The sequence below is a fragment of the Parasteatoda tepidariorum genome, chromosome 1 (genome assembly GCF_982258835.1).
Source record: "Parasteatoda tepidariorum strain Cologne lab strain chromosome 1, Ptep-v5.0, whole genome shotgun sequence".
Lineage (NCBI taxonomy): Eukaryota > Metazoa > Arthropoda > Arachnida > Araneae > Theridiidae > Parasteatoda > Parasteatoda tepidariorum.
Genome location: NC_141755.1, coordinates 81403528 through 81424524, shown reverse-complemented (window position 1 = coordinate 81424524; position 20997 = coordinate 81403528). Strand labels below are relative to the sequence as shown.

General features: G+C 30.3%; 1 long non-coding RNA gene across 2 annotated transcripts; it reads right to left on the bottom strand.

The window, feature by feature from the left end:
* Positions 1-224: 224 nt before the first annotated feature.
* On the bottom strand, positions 225-18484 carry LOC107440158 (uncharacterized). 2 transcript variants are annotated; one of them, XR_001583606.4, is made up of 7 exons: positions 18318-18484; positions 15830-15844; positions 9113-9154; positions 6220-6237; positions 4443-4460; positions 627-641; positions 225-301 (listed from the first exon to the last, which is right to left on the bottom strand). It is a non-coding gene; the product is annotated as an uncharacterized LOC107440158 (long non-coding RNA). The 2 variants fall into 2 exon arrangements; XR_015435318.1 differs by lacking the exon at positions 4443-4460.
* Positions 18485-20997: the final 2513 nt, after the last annotated feature.

Here is a 20997-nt window from a genome sequence, read left to right as displayed (position 1 = left end):
ATTTTCTTTTAAAACATAGCGCTTTTTTTTCAAATCGATTTTATTTTCTCCATAAATCGTTGGATTTGATAATGAGTGTCTTGTTTTGAGTACTCGGCTGCTTTCCCTGTAATTTTTGAAGCAATACAGTTTATCTATTGACAAGTATATCTTTGCGATTTTGTTACTATCTATTTAGTTGTGATTTAGTCCTAGGGATTATTATTTCGAAACTTACTTTCATTCATTTGCTGATTGTGTTATGAAGATAGTTCACTATAGATGAAAGAAAAAGATTTCTTACCATGTACTAAGTCTCTTACTGGAAAAATGAAAGAAAAGAGTTAACACCAAATAAGGTACATTTTTCAATCTTCAAGTTCAAAGCTTTTTAACCATTTGCTTATGGTGTACCATGTTGTACCATCACATGTGGTTCACATGTGATGGTACCAGCCGTAGGCAAAAGGTAAGGAAGTCCGTAATTTAACTAAAAATTTATATTTAAGCATAGTGAGCTAGAATCAACAACTTTATCAAGTAAGAAATAATGATTCTTTCTTTAAACTTATTTCTTTTTTCATTTAGGCTTCTTGTTTCAAATTCATGAAATTAAGATTTTAATTTAAAGAGCTAATGTATGTTACCTGCATGAGTTGCACCTGCAAAAAGATGTATGTTATACATAACTTTTGATGTAATAGGAAATATTAAATATATATTAATATATTAAAATTAGGACTATTAAAACATGAATTGTTTTTCATAACATTTTATAGTTACAAGGAAACTTTTACTAAAGAGCATGGGATTAAACTCAAAAAGAAAAGCAATATGTGCAAGGCACCAATTAATGAAATCTGTGATGTTTTAATTTAACTGTAAAATTAAAAAAATAATTATGTTTTGATAAATTTTCGACAAGTATTAAAACAACACTTACCACATTCGTTTCGGAATTGTAAAATCATCAATTAATTTGCGGAATTATTGCATTAATTTTCAAAATTTTATCAAAACGAAAATATAACAATAAAATTAAATCATTAACGATAATTATAGCGATACATAAATTTCTCATTGCCGATATTGATAGAGATGCATATATTTATCATTGTTAATTTATTTGAATCCCTCCATAACCTTGACAGTATCTTGATGAATAATTTCTCTAACTTGTGCTACTAGTTCAACTTGACGAGAGTTTATGATGCGTACTAAGTAATGAGTTCACAATCCTGTATATGTATGTATAACAATAAAATTAAACCATTATCGGGTTCTCAAACCACAAGTTAGAGAAATTATTCATGAAATTAAACCATAATGATAGCGATACATCTATTTATCATTGTCTATATTGACAGAGATGCATATATTTATCATTGTTGATTTGTTTGAATCCCTTCGTAACCTTCAATGTATCCTAATGAATTATTTCTCTAATTTGTGCTATTAGTTCAACATGACGAGGGCTTATGATGCGTACTTATTAATGAGCTCATAATTCAGCTTATGTATAACAATAAAATCAAACCTTTGTCGATAATGATAACGATTCATCTATTTATCATCATCGATAATGATAGAGATGCATCTATTTATCATTGTCGATAATGATAGAGATGCATGTACCGTCATTCGGGGCTAATTTGTGCAGCGGGGGCTACTTTGTGCAAATTCGAATTTGGCATTTTTCAAGTGCTGCTATTCAGTATTATGTTTGTTTCACGTTAAAAATGTGTGGAATTTGAAGATAGAAGTCTCTTCTATTACTACAAGCATTTTTTCGAATTTTAAAACAATCTCAGAGTGTGTTTCGTTCATCCAATGTCAACAACTTTCCGAGGACGTCGGATGTCAAAAAGTGTGCGCGGAAACTTTAGCTGTGAAATGCAAAGACGTTGATTAAACAATTGTTTTAAGTGCAAAATTTTTTATTTATATATTAATAAACAATTATATCATGTTAGCGTTAAAAAATTTGGAAAATTAATAACAAATAAACGGAAAATGAAAAAAAATGCACTTTGGGGCTACTTTGTGCAAAGTTTCATTCGTTTTTTTTTTCGACAGAAAAATGGTCAGACGTTATAAAAAAATACCTGGAATGAGAAACTACCGAGATTACACTTTAGAAAAGCTGCAACAATGTGTTTGCAAGCAGTTGCCGGTGGTATGTCGATTGCAGAAGCTTCTCGGATGTACAAAATCCACAGAAATACTATCTCTAATAAAATTCACAAGAAACACATGAAACGTGCTGGTAAACTATTATTTTTCTTTTACAAAGAGTTTTCTAATGAATTAATCAAACGATTTAACACATAAAAATATATTTTATAGGACATCAGGTGATTTTGACAGAAACTGAAGAGCAAGTTCTGACATGTTCATTCAAGCATGTTATGTTCAAATGTATCAATATTATAAATGTTAATGAATATGTAATAATTATTATTTTTGAAATATCATCCATTTCAATGTTAAAAAAAGTATATGGTGTCCTTTTGTTTAAACTCAAATGTTTTGAAATAAACATTCTTTTTAAGAAAAAATTCTTTAAAAAAATGGTTTTTTAACGCTGAAAATTATTTTCAAACTAATATCTTTACAAATCTTGATGTTTTTGTCTTTAAAAATGTCAACAATTAACTTTTTTAACAATTTTATATCAATATTTTACTAAAAACATGATTATTAAACTGAATTCCTATCGCTGCACAAAGTAGCCCCATATGGGGGCTACTTTGTGCAAGGTATGTTTTGACTTATTATTCGTAAATATTACATACAAATAATGCCAATATTGATTAAATTCACTCGTCTGAGTCCAGTTATGAATATAATATCGATAAATTTTACTAAAGTTTGAATTGACATAGTTTTTTTACATGTCAAAGTTCAAAAACTACGAAATCCTGCACAAAGTAGCCCCAAATGACGATATTCATCATTGTTGGTTTGTTTGAATCTCGCCGTAACCTTCAATGTATCTTGGTGATGTCTTTCTCTAACTTGTGCTATATTTTCTTAAACTTAACAAGGACTTATGATAAAGAGACTATATTATAATGAACTCATGAGCATGGGCACGTAAGTAGAGTAATAAAATTAAATTATTTGATAATCAAAGCGATACCATTGTATTTGATGTTTCTCGTTGGAGATAACGATATCGATATTATCATTTTTGATATTCATCGTGCAGATTACTCAACTCGGAAAGCTGTTATAGGAGCTTTTCAATAATAGAAATACCTGTAATAACACTGTAATATTTCATCAGTAATAATACAATAGTACATCATTTACATCATATTTACTTGATCATCACATCATTACTATTACATCAGTAATACTACATCACTATCGTAAAATACCATTATCTAGTATATGCAACATGCTAGTTTAGTTTTCTTTTGTTCACTTATGAAATTTAGTTTGATACAATTTGTTCAACTTTTTAAATGCTTTAAATATTTCTGATTATATTTTCTGATTGCAGATGCTTTTACACCTAGAGTGATTATCCGATACGTCAACAATCCCGGGCTCTTTAATAAAATATACTTGCTTGTATGTTTAATTAACACTATCTATTAATCTATTTAAAAAATTCTATTCCTTTATTAATATATTCGCTTATTATGACTAAAAACTAAATATGTTTATTTATATTCTAAGGATTTCCAAATAGTTTTTTTTACGAAATTACGATTTTAAACTACCTTGGTTACTGCATTTTTTTTATAAAATTGTTTTTTCTTATTTTTTAATAATTGCTTATTATCGTTTCCTATTTTCCGAATATTTAAAGACAAATAGAGTAACCTTCAATAAAAACAACCATGATTACTTTTTTTAAAAAATATTTCGTTTGCTAAGCCTAAAGATAACATTAGAATTAAACCATATTAAAAATTCAAGAAACAGTAGAATTTTGAGAATTTTTCAAATAAAAGTGTTTACGGAAATAGACGTAAGTATTATAATTTCAAAAGATACTTTAATTTTAGAATCTTGTTTGAGATAAAATACTTGTTTGACAAAATTGGGGAAAAAAAGATATGACCAAAGATTGAATAGCATGCTTAAGAATATTATCATCCGCTTAGAATTAAAGCAGATGAATTCACTTTCATTAATTTGTCATACATATAATAGTAAAACGATTTAATTTGGCAGAAACACCTACATTTCAGAAAATGTTTTAATGCAGTTTTAAATTTTATACTGGTTTTAACAATGATACTGATTTTAACAGAGGACAAAACCTGGTTACTTTTGTTTAAAAAATAATTTACTTATTTTCATTGCTATCTAAAGAAGATTATTAAATTATTATTATTGTTATTTTTAAATGCTTCATTTTTGAAGAATTTTTTATTTTTTAATTTTTCAAAATGACTTTTCGTTAGATATTGGGAGATTTAAATAAAAAAAAAACATTAATAACTTACCCAAACCAATATCTCCTACTATTGAATAAATTAAAAGCTCATTTAGAATAAAATGACATTTTGATTTAAATATCTTCATTTCTTCTAGGAAACACAAAATTTTCAAAAGTTTAAAATAACGCATAAACTATGCATAATGTTAATTAAGTGATACTTAGAAAAGGTGATTGAAGTACTTTTATTACTATTTTATGGAATAGAAACACAGGCTAAGTCAGTCACCCGCATGATTATTTTCGAACTAACTAACTCCCTGGCATTACAGTTCATGTTGGACCATGGCCTCACTAACAATTTTTCTCCAAAGTCGCCTGTCTTTAGCTCTTTGTTTCCAGTTTCGGAGTTTTAGAATCTTAAGGTCTTTTTCCACCTCGTCTAACCATCTCTTGGCCGGCTTTCCTCTTTTCCTTTGGCTCTGGCACTGCCCCTTGAATATCTTCGTAGTGCATCTGCTTTCCTCCATTCTCTCAAGGTGTCCTAGCCATTGAATTCTCTCTGCTTTTACATAATTGATTATATCTTTTTCTTTAAATAGCCTTGCAATTTCAAAATTGTATCGCCTTCTCCACATATCACCCTCTTTGACAGGTCCAAAAATTTGATACTGTGTTACGCATCACATTTTCAAGGCATATATTAAACAGCAAGGTCGATAGAATGTCACCGCCTGTCTCAATCCAGTTACAATATCAAATTCCCAGGACATTTTGTTTTGTACCTTTACTTTCGCTTTAGTAGATGAAGTTGTCATTTTAATCAACCTGATTAATTTATGAGGGATGTTAAACTCGTGCACATGACTATTTTCAGTGGGGTTAATTATTTTATTAATATTTTTATAGTTATTTTTTTATTCAACGCTATATAATGTTTGAAAAACTTTATTGAATTATATATATATATATATATATATATATATATATATATATATATATATATATATATATATATATATATATATATATATATATATATATATATACAGTCAAACCCCGCTATAGTGAATATAACCGGGAATTCACTATATCCGTTCCGCAAACAAGTTTAATTAATGTTTCTGAACTCCTTCCTTTTATTATACATTTTTTAAATAAATGACCAATAAAATGAAATACAAAAATGACTGAAAAATAATACGTAGTAACAAAAAATGGGCTAACTTATTTTTATTATCCTTCGTCTTGTGTACAAAAAAAAATAATTAGTAATCTTCAGCTGATGCGAAGCTGATTCAGGGAAAATTTTGTCCTTACTACAATTATAATACCCAATAATACTACAATTATTGGGTTGGCCTTATTTAAGTGAGATAAAAGAAGCAAACAAGAAAAGATGCTTATCTCTACATTTCACTCTATAGATGGTTTTAAAAATCAGTATAAGTATTTATTTTGAAGTAGACATTTCAAAATTATTACCAAAAAATGAAGAGGAAAAATCAGTCGAGGACAGAAAAAAGTTCATAATATCCAACTTTCTCACTTTTTTGGTTCACTATATCCACGAACAATAACATCATGCGTGTATAGTAAAGGCACGGGACCGAACAGTTCGTTCACTATATCTGGGAGTTCACTATAAACCGTGTTCACTATAGCGGGGTTTTACTGTATATACAAATATAAATCTTTGCAATAAATACAAATGCAAACGAATATTGTTTTTGTTCTAAGTTTTTCAGTTTCTATTTCCACCAGTGCCAGTAAATTAGATTTTAATAGGCTAGTATTATTACAATAAAAGATACCTCCATTAAGGATTTTCCTCAATGGTTTACCTGTCATTGAGCTGTTGCCTGTAAAGAAAGAAAATGGTAATCGTTAAACTATCCAACACTTAAATAATGTAGATAATCAAAGTAATGGTTCATAACGTCAATGGTTCATGAGATTTGTTACATGAAAAATTTGCTTACATCTAATGAAAAGAAATCGTGTTGCCTGAATACAGTCATTAAGCAATGGACAAGGTTTAGGAAAAACCCCTCATAAGCACTTTTTCGTTTTCTCACATCCAGTGCATACAAAAATTGAATATTTGTGCCGGCTGTAAGGAATTCTTTGGTTAATATTATTTTTATTTTCTGCTTATGTTAAAATGCTATTCAATAGAAAAATTTAATACTAATCAACGATTTGTATTGAATTACCTGTATTACGATATAAAGATTTAACTTTTTCGTTACGAGCGTTGTATTTAGCCAGCATTCACGCAATGCCCTGTGTGTACAAGTGCTTTATTTAGCCCGTGTCGACGTGATATCATTTTCTAACCGGCCCAATCTGCTTCAAACTGAAGCTGGCTAAAAGTCCATTGGCCAATATTGAATTAATGCCACTAAGCGTATATTTTAAAGGAGCTTATTATGTTTTGCAAGTCAAAAGACATTCGGTTAATAAATCGGTGGGGGAAAAAACTGAAATAGAAAGTGCATCTTTTGCAGTGCAAACCAAAAAACACGAGAATATGAATTTGAATGTAAAAACTGTAATGTGTGTTTATGGGTCCACTCTTGTTTTAAAATTTATCATACTGAATTCTTTTGTAAAAATTTGAGTTATCCTAAATTGTGTTTTTCTTTAAAATGCTTGAAAAATCTCCTAATATATAATACTAGTAATATTAAAAGTGTTTTAGAAATATATAACAGAGCAAAATATTTTACTAGATAATTTAAGGGTTACATAATTTTTTTTTTCACAATGTGAAAAATTTTTGTAGAGCAGTTTTCTATTAATTTTTGCATTAAAATAGTGTAATATTTTTTAAATAAGTTACACTTTCTTAAATATTAACAGTTTTCTATTATAAGTATTTCGTAGATAATTACTTCCTATTTTCAAAGGAAGAAAAAGGTTTGTTTTATACTAATTAAGGAGACTAATTCCTACATGAAATAATGCTTTGCAGAGTAAAATATTCCATATTTATTACTGTAACATTCAGTGCTATAGTTGGAGAGGAACGCAGTTCGCCGAAATACTTGGTTTTCTGAGTAAAAAAAAAAAATTACATATTTAAAAATTTCAATAAAATTTTTCTCCCTTTCACTCTTCCTCTTTTTTATTTATTTGTTTATTTTTTACGAAGTGAAGAAAAACTTCTGCTTAGCTTTGGGAAAATTTTTTTCTCGCTTTAACAGAAGTGCCAATTGCACTAATCAGATTCGAAAGTGCAAGTGAGCCTTTAAATCTGATTCATGCAATTCTTAGGCTCGTCTGTAAACAGACGCAATGAGAATAGTCCTATTAAAAAAAATTAATTTCGTAAATGTTCATAGTGCCTAAAATTTTTGATGTAGCTGAAAAACTAAGTAATCAAACTAAGTATTTAAATTACATTTACCAGTATTTAATGGGACAAAATCTTTAAATGAAGTTACTTTTAATTAATTTTAATTACTTTCACGAATTTTGTAAAAGTTTGAATTTTCAATGGGATTATTTTTCTTTACAACACTGTCTTACATATTTTGAAATCTGGTAGGCAAAGGAACCAGTCTAAGAGCAAATAATTACATTCAAGCAATTAGAAAAGAGGAGTTGATAGAGCTCACTCACTCGTTATTTGAATAAAGACACATTTATAGTACGTAACATAAATAATTACAAATGAGAACTTCTTTTATTGTTAAACTCTAACAAAAACAAATATGTATCCCTTTTTGCTAACATGCATACATACATATTTTACCTTCTCGCAAAAAAATGTGTTTAACAAATAAATAGTACATAGTACTTTTCAAGGGATAAAGAATAATTGTGGGCTTAATCATTTAATAAAAATTTATATAGTTTAGACAATTATTTTATCAATAGCTTTTTTGATGAATGCATTAAAGATAAAAATGAAAATTAGTAGCGAGCTCCCTTATTTAAAATAAATGTCTACTTTTTTTTAATTAAAGCTGGCCAAGTAATTTAAACTAATAATTTTTTTGGCTTTATAAATATCAGTCTACTATGACATATACTCTGTAAAAAATGAGTTCCTTTAAAAAATTTTGTTTTTCCAATTCCAGCATTAGCAATAGTTAAGCTCTTTTATTTTAATAAGTAAAATTGTGCAAAATTTCATTTCTCAGAAAGATAAAAGTTAAGAGGGGAAATGATCGCGATCTAGTTTTTTAACATTTGAAAAATTTAGATAAAATAAGAAAATGCTCATAAAGTATGCAAAAATTAATTCATCGATTTTTTAGTGATTTTCAACTAAGAAAATTGGCTATTTTTTACAAAAATATTGATAGTTCTTTTTTAATATTTAATTCATTAATCCATTTTAATGTCCCAACAATTCTTTTCATCAAAAGGGTTTAATTTGTTTCGAGTTTAAGGAATTTAAGCAGTGTATTTTTTTATTTTTCATGAAAAAATAGTTTCGAGGAATAACCTTCATTTCCTCAACAAAAATGGAAGGAATTAATAAAAGAAAGAATTAAAGGAAAAAAGAAAAAAAAGAAAGGAAAAAAACTCGAAATTTTGTAATGCAATTTTTCAAACACTGACAGTTATTTATTTTAGATGATTATTTTATAAAGTAAACAGAACCCATGGAAAATCTATTATTTCTAAAGTTTAAAATTTTTGAAACGTGCATATCCTTTTTAGAAGTTGTTTTCCTCATTCAAATTAAATAAAGCAAAGAAATTTTAAAAGAAAATTAATGACCTTTTTTTTCGTCTTTAACTTTCTTCTTCTTGTGAAGTTTCTCTGAAAATAAAATAATTTTAATAGTTAGCATGACCTATCTGAAGAATTTTGAAAAAGATGACACACTGAATTAGCAGAAAAATATTGGCTCAAATTTTTTCAATTCAAGTGTTATAAAGAACATAATTCATAAATTCTTAATTTTTGAAACATCATCCAATATCTATCATACTACAGTCATTGTTTGGTGTAACATTGTTCCTAAATAGAATGAAGTACCTTTGTGTCAGGTTGTTTATTTTGCAAACAAACCTCCTAATTAAAATGGTTAAACAGTGAAACATCCAGGAAAGACCACCCTTAAGTAGAGACCTCCTACATTTACGAGGGATATTAACTTATATTTACTTTTGTATTTACTCCTATATTTACTTTCAGGAGACACCGAATTTTTTTAATAGACTTCGTAATAACGAAAACCTTTAAGAGAGATCACCAAAACCTCTCCCAGCTACCGGGTAAACTTCTGCACCAAATGCGGAATAGGTCAAATAATAAAACACGAAAAAATATATAATTAAAATTTATTAACTAAACAAATATGTAGATTAAATGTATTCAAAATATTAGTGTGAGGTTCTTGTTTTAGAGAGCTCTTTTTGACGATTTTTGAAAGAAATCTATAACCTTAAGTTGCAACTTGGGGAAAGCTGTTAGACAAGCTGATCACAAACAGGCTCCTTTTCTATCTGGAGGATAATAATTATCTCCACACAAATCAGCACGGCTTCAGAACAGGAAGATCTACTGCAACGGCCATGAGGTCACTACTTAACATCATAGAAACAGCAAAAAACAAGGGACAGTATACTCTAGGAGTTTCACTAGATATCAAAGGCGCTTTCGACAGCGTGAGGAAACACAGAATTATGGAGCAACTGGTTAATATCAACACGTCATGGACACTTACCTGTCTTATTCAGAGTTTCCTAACAGATAGAGCTATAATACATCAATCAAAATCTCTGACACTGCGAAAACACATAAATAAAGGTGTACCACAGGGCTCTAGCCTTGGACCGATTCTCTGGCTCCTAATCGCAAATGACATTTTGACACAGTCGTACAGTGAGGGAGAATCAACCATCGCATATGCTGACGATTTTATGGTCACGGTGGTGGGCACGGGGGTGGATCGCCTCGGGCCCACCATGTCGAATATACTAACCAAATACCAAAACTTGGCTAAAAAGCATGAATTAACATTTAGTACTACCAAGACACAGGCAATCGTATTCCCAAAGCAAAAGCAGATCACAAGAAAACCAACCGTAAAACTGGATAATCAGACCATTAGAGTACACTATACAATCGACTACCTCGGATTTCGCTTAAACAACCTATTGTCTTGGCTCCCTCATCTTGAGAAACTCTACACAAAAACTTCAAAACTACAATACAAGTTAAATAGACTATCGGGAGCCGATTGGGGCCTAGATCCAAAAATAAGAAAGCTGATTTACTTACAGTGTACTCAAAAAATCGTAATTTATGGAGCTGAGATCTGGTATAGTGAGAAGGTAAAAATTTTTAACAAGATTAGGAAAATAGAGAGACTACCTTTGCTAAACATAACCAAGGCTTATAGCACCACGTCCACCTCGGCCTTACAAATTCTTGCAGGAACTATACCCCTTGACCTGATCGTCAGAACAGAAGCCGACATCTCTAATATCTATTTACATGATAAACCTACTGATAGACAGATTGACCTACTATATAAACACCCCGCAGAACATTATCAAATCTCTTTTAATTTTAACCCACCAACAAACACGGGAATGGAGATCTACACTGATGGGTCAAGAATGACATATAATAACGAGACCAGAGTCGGCTGCGCCTTTGTAGTTTACCAAAATGGTAACCAGATTGACCAATGCCAATTCAGACTTTGTGAAAATTCCACTGTATTTAAAGCAGAACTGTGGGCAGTTCTTCAGGCAATAATGTTCATAAACACGAACGGGATCAGTAAACATGTCAACATATTCTCAGACTCACTTTCGGGCCTCCAAGCACTTGAGCGGCCGAAAGACGCGGACTATCTCGTAACTATGATAAAAATGCACCACAAAAACAACATTGGCTTGTCATGGATAAGGGCCCATGTGGGACACGAAGGAAATGAAAAAGCGGACATTTATGCCAAAAAGGCCTGCGAACTAGAAAAAATCGATACTTATAATTCCCCATCAAGAAGAACCATTCGGCAGCAAAAGAGAGACGAGATTTTGGACATATGGCAGAAGAGATGGGATGAAGAACATGAACAGGGTCGACACACTTATAATCTAATTAAAAACGTAAACCCAAGAACATTAAACAGTAATTTTTATCTCAACCAATTCTTAACAGATCACGGTACCCAGCACACCTATCAGGCCCGCTTTCACCATAAAGATCCTAACTGCCCCTCATGTAACACCACCGATAACTTGGACCACATACTAACCAGATGCCCCGAATACCAAACCATAAGAACAGGCTTCTTCCCTGCCGGGTTCAATTACGAACAATTGAGACAAAATTGGAGAAACAAACAGATTAAACAGGGAATCATTGAAATAATCAGGTCACACTTCGAGAGACATACGCCGGAAATCATCGACAGATAACACTTCTCACAGTCGTCAAATCATTATGCATAACAATCACTACACAGATTGAAATCTTGCTACAGCTCGCGGATATAATGCCAATTAGACCTTACCTTATTGGAAACCGTAGATTCGTCACACAACCCCCCCATATAAAAACCATTTTTTGTTTGTGTAATCGAACATCTTTACTTCTGTTCTTGATTACCACCGTGCCCATCATCTTCACATCTGTTTCAACATTCTCCTGTAAATATTATACTTGCTGATCATCTTTACTTCTGTTCATTGTTGCCTTTATATTTATCATCTTTCACTTGTAAAAACTACACTATGTTTGTTCAATGGATCATCTGCCTCCCCGGATGCCTCCCACAGGAGGCGGGACGGGGTTAAGCCAAACATAACCTTAAGTTGCAGTCAGAGTGCACTAAAGATGATGCTGTCTATGATTTATTTTTAGAGTTGAAAGTTAATTTAGAAAAAAATTTATTCCAGAAAAAACTAAGCATCTCAAACAAGCAAATTTTCATGACATAAAATTATATACAAACGTAAACAGAAAAACATACTTTTTTATTTATTTAAAATAATTCTATCATTCATGATTGGTAAATTTGGTTTTAGTCAATGATTATATAACTGAGAATCACTTTTATTGACGCCAATTTTTTTTCATTGATCCGGTTTTTCGTAACGCCATAACAGGTAGAACCAAAAAAGGGCACTGATGAAAATAAAATCGTTTGCGAAAAATCACGTACCTTCGATAACATTCTGAAGTCAATGGCTGTAACCCCTAAGAACCTCCCTTAACAACCATAGGCCGGGATAGCCTGGTCGGTAGGGCACTGGGCCAATGTCCGAGAGTTCGTGGGTTTGAACCCCGCCGGCTGAAGACTCCCCGTGTAGTTGGTGACTGATGCACGTTAAAATTCTGTCGAGTCTCAAAGTCCTCCATGTTCCCATAATAAATCAGTACCTCTGGGGGTTCTGGATTGGAGATCGATCGTTCTCTGATTCAGGTCAAAATTACGATCTGTGGATAAATGAATGGATGTATGAATGGATGTATGAATGGGTCCACCTTATAAACAGGTGTGACGTATGGCGTGGCAGAGGTCGAATTCTTGGCCATAGATGGCGCCACTGAAAAAAAAGAATCGCGCACTCTGCCTTAAATTTGCTCGGTTTCACCAAGCAGGCTTATTCGTGTGGCAAGTGGCATTAGAACCAGCCATTAACAGTCATTTTACTGTGGAACAGAGAGTGGTCGCTCTCGAGAGGTTTCACTGTATTATGTATCATAATGACTTTGGATTATTTTGCCTGTCTTTCGGAACGATGTTTGGATAAGCACTTAGTTTTAGTACTTTAGTACTTAAATTTAGTACTTTTATATCTAGAGAAGCCTTTATTTAAATTTGAATGCTGCCAAGTTTAAATGCTTAAATATTTGTGAACTTCTGTGCTAATAGGCGTTGTCTGGGTTAATTAGGATTAATGTTGATAGGTTGGGTGTTAATTGTCGTTAAGTACCTTTGATTACAAATATAAATCTCAGTTAGCTCTTTACATATAACTAATTTTGTAATAAAACTAAAGACTTATTTATGAACATTTATTTGAAAACCGTAACTGCACATAGAACAGAACAATAAAAGAACAGCTTCTGTTTAAATTTCAGATTTCCTCATTTAAAAATATGTAATAAGAAAAGAATTATAAATCGAAAAAAAAAATTGACATTTTGTTAAAATTTATAAAATAAATTATAAATAGCGAAAAATTATAACAATTTATTTTTTAAGACTTATGTTTAGGTAAATGACTTTTATAATTGCGCGCAAACATTTTATTACCTTAAATAGTTCTATAGATATGGTGAACTACACAAAAAGTGACATTACGAAGGCAAAACTTTTGACTACTCTTCTGATGCCTTAACCAGAGGATCCCTGTTAGTGTTCAGCGGAACCCTAGGGTTCCGTGAAAGGGGTAAACAGGTTACGAGAGTTAGGTTTTTTTTTAATCTGTAATTATATTTAGATTCAATCAATAACCCTTTATTTACAGAATATTTTGGTTGTCTTTACGACATGATTCAAAATAAAATGCCAATAAAAAAAATTAAGTATCTTTTTGCAAGCAAAAAAATGCCTAATTTTTCAAAGAATTGAATCGTTCCATTGAATAAACTAAAAAGCATACATTTATAAAATATTGCATTAGCATTTCCTATCATGCTTTTCATACTGAAATAAAATAACTAAATAACAAATGCAGAAATATCTTCCCCTATTAGTGATTTTAAACGTTTGCGGCAGTTCTTTTTAGTTTCAACGAAAACCATATTTCGGCATATAACATGCATTTTAAGTATATGTGAATACACAAATAACAGACTCATAACAAGACTGGATTTAGAGTCATTTATCAGATATAAAATCTAACTTGAGATTATTAATGATAAAAATATTTTATTTTATAACCATCGTTGAGCAGCAGGCCGAATTCTCAGTTTACGGCCACCAGTGTTCAACTCCGTAACCTTGAAATTTTGAACCCAATCCAGAAGACAAGGGATCAAGTATTAGGAAAAATTTGCCTTCATGGAGGACTTTCTGATGGAACTAATCCGCATTTACTTTACATGGACAGGAAAACCACGAAGACCTCCCATGATTAGCTTGATGGCAAGGGACTCTAACCCACGATCCGTCTACCACTGAGGATATTTTACGTCAGCACTGTGGTCGGTGCAAGCCGGATGCGGAATTCGTATGGACTGGGATTCGAACCCGGCTCGCCTAATTGAAAGGCGAAAGCTCTATCCCCTGAGCCACCACGTCTCGTGATTAAACTGGGGAAAAAATGCTGTTCTTCTTGTTAAATATTTCCAAAGTAAAGCAGTGTAGACCTAATCCAAATAAACTGCCAACTGCTCTACTCGCCAAAGGTTGGTTAGTTGGTTCTAATGTCACTTGCCACACGGTAAAGCCTGCTTGGTGAAACCGAGCAAATTTAAGGCAGAGTGTGCGTCTCTTGTTTTTCAGTGGCGCCATCTATGGCCAAGAATTCGACTTCTGCCACACCATACGTCGCACCCGTTTATAGAGCGAACCCATTCATACATCCATTCATTCATCCACAGATCGTAATTTTCTCCAATCCAGTACCTCGAGAGGTTAAAGTCTTTGAGGCAAAGGTCTATGATATTACCAGAACTGGTTTAGAAGGCTTTGGTGCCATTTTATTCCTTTGCACTACTTCGACAAGACAACAACAAAGTAAGACAGTCTTTTATTTGTAAATACGCTCTTATTATTAGTTTTTGAGCTAGGGTTCCATTGGAAGAATGCTGATCATTTAGGGCTCCATAGCCATAAAAATTTGTCTCATCCATTAAGAGCCAACCATCGTATTTAGCCGAGTCTGTTTATCTCCCTTATTTTGAGAATCAGAGAAAGTGCATTTTTGTTTCTGATTTCGTTACTTCAAATATCGTTTGCGCAATTTTTCTTAAATCTTTTTTTTTTTTTTTGTGTGTGTGTGTGTGTATATTTAAGGCAATTTGTTCGAATCATTAAGATTTTATCATAATACTTGAAAATGAAATCATTGCGTTATTACCTATTAGGGTGTTCCTCTTTTTTTTTTTTTTTTTTTTTTCATTTTTTGCACTCTAGACTCTGGCGTGAAGTTAAATCGTATCTAACAGAATCATATTAAAAGCTCCCGAGACCGTTAGATTGTCTCATAAAGTATGTGTATACATCTGTCGTAGTCATGAAGTGTGTTATTACATTTAAAAAAAAGAAATATTTGTAATTTATTGGAAATGCAATAAAAAAACCTTTGACATTCGTTAGTATTTCACGTCATAGGACACATGAAAAATGTTAAAGAAGATTGATTTGTCATTGGAAAACAAACAATTTATAAGTATGATTGATATAAAAAAATAAACGGTTTGAAAAACTATTACCTTTTGAAAAGTTGCCAAAATAAAAGTATGATTATCATAATAAAAATTTATGACAGCTTCTGGTTTGTAAAAGTTAAAAAGAATTACCTGCATCAGCAGCATCTGTAAGACATTTAAGAAATAGATTAATAATACTTTAAAAGAGAAACAATTTTATACGTACACATTAAATTTTTCTCGTTTAATGTAATGGGAAAAGAAAATCTCATAAGTAAAGTCCTCTGTATTTCTTAAAAAGTACAAAATTCACTTAATTTCTGCAATATTTACATAATTTTGCAGGTTAAACCTCTATCAAAATTCAATATTGAGACATTTATTTTTGAAGATGGTGTGAAAATTTTTGCATGTCCATGCCATACTAGCTCCCTGCCATGTCTTTAAAAAAACACTGAACCTCACATTACATAACTTCATAGAGCTAACTTCCCTTACATCTAAAATTAGAAATCAAATGGTAGTCACCAGGTGCGAAGTCCGAACAATATGCTAGATGGGTAATGATATTCCATTAATTGGAAAAGAGTGATAATTTCAATAAGTTCTTGCAATAAATTCAAACAATGACAGAATAGGACATTTATTCAGTTAAGTAAGAAGGACAGTGTTTGAAAAATAAGCATTATATGAATGCTTGTAGGGAGATGGATTAAAATTTCTGGTAAATTATGTGAAGTTACTGAACAGCGAAATCAGTTTTTAACATTTTTCACAAAATCTTAGATAATTCATTCTTTTTTTAGTTCTTTATAGAAGGGTCCATTTGCACTTTATACTCTTAGTATGATTTTTATGCTGTCAAAAGTTAGTTTAGTGAAAAAAATATAAATTTAAAAATAAGAAAATATAGAAATGAATTTAAAAATATTGAAAAATTAGTTTTTAATGCATATGAAAATCATAAAATAACAAAAATTATAATTTCTATTTAAGGAATTTCTTATAATAAATTGCTTATCATTTTTTAATTTATCTATTATGTCGATTTTTAATATATTAATCGTATTATCTATTTGTATATTTTATGGTATTCTAGTAGCTCATGTAAACTGATATTCTTTCACTACAATTCTATGCAATTCAATTATTGCATGCATAGTAAAAAAAATATTCTGCAATACTATAAACTGATATTAAATTAGTTTCATTAATCATTTTTTAATTAAAACGTTAGAAAACAGAGATAAAACTGATTATTTAACGTTTATTATTGCATCTGCTATTTGAAATTTAATTTATTAAATCGGTTGATAATTTCTTGTAGAATTTTTATGTTTAAATTTAAAACTACGTTACATTCATCTTTAAGGCAGAAAATGTTCAATTAGTGTTTAATCAAAGCAAATAAATGACTACTATAAGATTTAGTCAGTAATTTATAGCAAAATTGTATTAATTTATAAAAAATATCAATATTATTGTATTAATTTGTGTAATAATTTTATTGTATTAATTAATGAATTAATTTTATTAATTCATAAAATAATTTCATTAATTTTACTAATTAATTGTAATATAAACTAACTAACTAACTCAGTGGCGCGACAGCCCATTAAGAGGGCCAAGGCCGACTGTGCCCATCTCAGTTTTCTTGACCTTGGGCTCTGGGGTGCAGGAGCATATGTTCCGGTCAGGTGGTCAGCCGAACGCGGAACCCCCAGTGTTAGTTCCCAAGCATGCTTGGTACTCATTTTATCGACCCACTGAAGGGATGAAAAGCTGAGTCGGCCTTGCCCGGCCCAAGGATCGAACCAAGGACCTGTGGCACGACAGCGCGAAGCGCTACCGCTCAGCAATTGTAATATAAGTTTATTAATTTATAACATAATTGCCTTGATATATAACAAATTAGAATTATTAGTGTTTATAGAAGATTTGAGAATATCGAATAATCAACATTTCAGCAAACATACATTTCCTACAGTAAAATGAATCATGAAATCTGAATTATATAAATGCAATGTGTTTAATTATGTAAATACGTTGTTTTTCAATCTATACATCGATGATATTTTTATGAAAAAGATGCGGAGGAATGTAGAATAACTTATGCACTAATGTATAAAATAAAATTATTGCATTAAATTATAACATTAATTATTAACAAAATGGAATTTTAAATAAATTTGATATTAATTTCGAGTTATCAATAGTTAGAAAACTTACAGTTTTCCATTAAAAATTGGCAGCAAACATTTTTATTTTTAAATTCAATGTTTGTTAACTATAATTCAAATAAAACCTTTAACTTTAATTCATCGTAAAATTTAACTTCAAGTTGTTTTTTTTAAGTTAAAAAATTGTAAGATGTAATAACTTATGACATTCTCAACAAAACTAGATTGGTTGGTTCAATCTTCCATATTTATCAAGCATTTCAAATTCCCTCAATGATTATTTTTTTACAGAACCTTTAAATCTATATTTATTATATGTTATTTGATTTCATAAAATTCTTGTACTTCAATCATAATGTAAAAACTTTAAGTACGCAAGTTGATATTGACTACATATAAATAACAGATTAATATTATTAACAGTTTTTAAAAGCAAAGCAAAGTTGGGTCAAACTTACTGTTTTCGATTAATAAAGAAACGATGAAAACTATGGCGAAAAAAAATCTATTACTCTTCAGAAACATCATTTTTTTTAAAGTAACAAATAAAGTAACTAAAGTATAAAATTAGAATGTGCTCAGTTGTATATAACTGATGTTTAGACAGTTGACATTATGTGATGCGTTTTCTTTTATGATATGATGTTAAAATTAAGATGCTTTCAGATAGATGTGAAATCTCAAACCTACTAGATGAAATAAATGTTAAGGAAACAATATTTTTGTTTCATCTATGAACCAAGAACTTCGAGTAATTTATGTTAATTATGGAGGGAGAAAAAAGTACGGTTAAAACTTACAGAATATGGTAAAATTTACCGTGCTTTTGCAATAAAAAGCTCAGTAATTTTTTACCAAAGCTCTTTTTGTCATGATTTTTGAAAAATTAGCAAAATATGGTTTTATAATATGTGATTAGATTCGGTAAATGTGGAAAAATTTGATAATTTTATCATGATACCTTAGAACATGGCATAAAAATTATTAATTCGGTTACATTTGCTTTTCAGTATTATATTTTTTCACTCAATGTGCGTTAATAAGAACTACAATTTCGAAAACCAGAATTTATTGTTAACCACTACCATAAGAGCAGAAAAATTATCAAATGAATGGTTTAAATATCGCATATTTTGGTTTAATTATTTACAATTATGTTTTTTTTTTTTTTTTTTTTTTTTTTTTTTTTTTTTTTTTTTACCAGAAATGTCATTACTTTACAGTATGGTAATATCACCAAAAAATTTTCCCCCCGTAAACAATGGGAAATATATTATTCATTTTTAAAATTCCTTTTTTCAATACCTAACTATTTTTTATTAAAATAAAACGTGTTAATATCACTAGTTTGAGCCGTGGTGGCTCAGGGGATAGAGCATGCGCCTTCCAATGAGGTAAACCAGGTTTGAATCCCAGCGGCTGGTGACCGATACGAATTCCGCACCAGGCTCACACCAACCACAATGCATCTTCAGTGGTTTACTGATCATGGGATAGAGTTCCCTTACTGTCGGGCTAACCATGGGAGGTTTTCGTGTTTTTCTCTTTCCGTGTAACGCAAATGAGGGTTAGTTTCCTTAAAAGCCCTCCACGAGGGCGAATTCTCCCCAATACTTTATACAGGAGTTCCCTTGTCATCTGAATTGGGTTCAAAATTAAAAGGCTACGGAGGTGAACAATGGCCGGTAGCTTCGAGTGGAGGTAGCCGTAATTGATTAGCAAAATTTGATTGGATGTTCAGAGACAGTTATAAAATTATAAAGCTAAAATATCACTTGTTTGAATAATTTTTCAAAAAACTGAATAAATGTAGGGAATTTATTAAATGTAGAAACTTAGATGAACTCCGAGATTTCTAAATAGCAAGCTTATACCTTTCGTGACCCTAAAAACTAAAAAATTCTAGTATTTTTTTATTATTATTTTTATTTACTATAATACGATATAGTATTCAAGGATTTGAAAATTGCTTTTATGTTACTCAAAATATATATTTCAAAAATAAAATATATATATTTGTTATGTACTTTTCTGCAACACAAAGTATATAACTGAGTTATTTTAGCGAACTATCATCCAGGGTGATTTAGATCACCGAGCTAACTTAAGACTTGTTTCGCTGCACTATAAAAAACTCCAGAACAAATTACGGTATAAAAAAATTTTTGTTAAAAGTATTAACAATTTGGGTGCATTATCCATCTATTTTTAACGTAAAGTATTAAACCTTATTTTATTATACAGTGATTTTACTGTATTTATTGCTGTAAAAATGACGATATATCATCTTTTTTATTCCGTAATATAAAAAATGGATTCCAGTGCAAAAGAACTTTACGGTAAAAAGCACCGGCACCGTAAGTGCCGGTACTTTTACCGGAATTTTATCCGAAATCTTTAACCGTGCAAGTGACGTTGGTATTAACAAAATTTTTTTTTAATGAAGTTAATTTAATGTAATAAGTCTCTAATTTTTAGTTGAGTTTTGGATCACATATTTTTATATTCTGTGTTTAAAAAAGAATGTTAATTATTCTTTATTAATCTTTTAGATAGTTTCAAAATAAATTTATTCGCATCCTTACTTTAATCAGCAGGCTCGCAATTTTAAGTTGCACTCCTCATAAACATTTAAAAGAAGATTCTCAAACAGTTATTTCATGGTTGCTTCATGTCTTTGTTTTATTCTAATTTTAATTAAAATAAAACAATTAGTTGTTTTATTTTCATTTTAATTCTCTTCTATACAATGAAATTCATTGTAAATACTGTACGGTTTAACAAAACTCACATTTGTTTCATTTATTTATTTATTTATTTATTTGTAAACTGTTATTTGTTAGTCCAAGGGTCAATCTAAGAGCGTGTGACTAAAAAGAACGCAAAAAATTTTTCATCAAATCAATGTAACAAATTTTAGTTTTCACGTTTAAGAATATGAAATTTAAAAGAGCAGTAGCAAAATATAAAAAAGACATCTACATAAAATGTAAAATTGAGGTTTCATCAAAACTACGAAAATATTTATATAAATATTTGGGTGAAAATATGGGTATTTTTCAATGAAAATTACAGTTTCTATATATATTCCTGGCGACCAAAATGCTACATTTAATATTTAATTTTTCAAATGTTATT